Source organism: Chiloscyllium punctatum, chromosome 41 (genome assembly GCF_047496795.1).
Source record: "Chiloscyllium punctatum isolate Juve2018m chromosome 41, sChiPun1.3, whole genome shotgun sequence".
Classification (NCBI taxonomy): Eukaryota; Metazoa; Chordata; class Chondrichthyes; order Orectolobiformes; family Hemiscylliidae; genus Chiloscyllium; species Chiloscyllium punctatum.
This window is the reverse complement of record NC_092779.1, coordinates 56,192,625-56,194,226: the sequence shown is the minus strand read 5'-3', so window position 1 is coordinate 56,194,226 and position 1,602 is coordinate 56,192,625. Positions and strand designations below refer to the sequence as shown.

General features: G+C 45.6%; 1 non-coding gene across 1 annotated transcript; it reads right to left on the bottom strand.

The window, feature by feature from the left end:
* Positions 1-837: 837 nt before the first annotated feature.
* On the bottom strand, positions 838-920 carry trnal-uaa (transfer RNA leucine (anticodon UAA)). Its single transcript has one exon. It is a non-coding gene; the product is annotated as a tRNA-Leu (tRNA).
* Between the last annotated feature and the right edge of the window lie 682 nt (positions 921-1,602).

The window sequence follows — 1,602 nt, the reverse complement described above, 5'->3', positions numbered from 1 at the left end:
CGGTAGCATTGTGAATCGCTGCAGAAACGAACGACTTCCTTACTTTTGCTCCGACTGACCATACTCTGGGAAATTTTCCCAGATTCTCAGTTGAGGATTTTTGCAGCTGGAAGTTACCTCAGAAACCCTGTTAACTCGTAATTTATTGAGAGAATCGCAAAACGGAAAGCATTTAACACGGAACACAAACAAAACTGGCAAACCAAATGTATTTCCAGACACAGCGAGCATGAATGCTAAATGTGAGACTGTCCGGGGCATGAGCCATAAAGTAATCTCACAACTAACAACAGGGCAATTCCAAACTACTCTTTCAAACATACAGGAGCCTGAGTGCACCACCACTTCCCGGACAATGCTGAAAAGAGAGAAAGAAAGAACATAATAAGAATGGGCCATAAAAAGTGAATTTCACCAATCACAGTCTCGGCTAGATTACCTTTCCCTTCCGATGTCTCCAGGACGGAGATGAAGGAAATGGGAGAAATTCAATAACATATGACATCGAAATTCATTGGAACGATTTTTTCATTGGCCAGAAAACCAAATAACGACGAGTCGAGTCACCGTAGTACTTTGTTTCACAACAGCGATGAAATAACAGTCTCCATTCGATTCCATTAAAATTCAACTCGCCTGGAACGTAAAGCAACAGAAGAGCTGCGGGAGGCGAACACGATCATGACAGCACAGACGCTTCGCTAAATTCGGCACTTTCACACACCACAATTAATTGCCCGGGAAGCAAACCCATTTCGCTTCTGTTTTAAACAGAAACGCAGCAGGGGTCGAAACAGCATTTCAACCAGCTGCGCGATTGGAGAAGGTCAGCAGAAATGGCAGCGGTGGGATTCGAACCCACGCCTCTGTCAGAGACTGGAGCTTAAATCCCGCGCCTTAGACCGCTCGGCCACACTACCAGCCAGCCACTAGCGCTGTCAATTTTCTTGCACTTCCAATTGTGCTCCTGCAAAACAACAGATGCAAAGTCACGTTAAAAGGGTTCCATGATCCCTCTCCGACTCGCACAGCTGCTGGGATGTGCCCGGCTACAATGACAATTTCGCAGCAGATAATGATACCCATCAATCCAGACAAAAATCAATGGAAAGCTGAGTCGATCTTCTCAGACTCTTTTCAGCTCCAAATGCATCTGTGAGTGCGTGAGAACACACGATCGGTTATGATTTGGTCAAATTACCATGAGCTGCTTGACATGACTGCAATTTCGATTCTTGCATTGATAAATGATTTCACCCATTGCTCGAAACAGGACAACTTTCACGTTTACACGGAACATGAAACACACCGGACTACAGGGAAAATGCACAAAGCAGAGCAGCCCGTGTTCCAAATCATAACGTGCAGCATAGTTTCAGTCACTGTGTCTGTCTTGCAGAATAAGAGTCCCAAAGAATGTTCTCCACCCTAAAACCGGAGGTAGCATTACAATCCGAGAACGACAGATCACATTGCGAGGATGCTCTGACCTCGGAGCCAATTCGAGATGCCACTTTCCTTGCCTTTTTGCCTTAACCGTGCAATTCGCTGCAGAGATGTTCACACCTGGATATGAGCCACATGGATACCAACTGAGTTGGA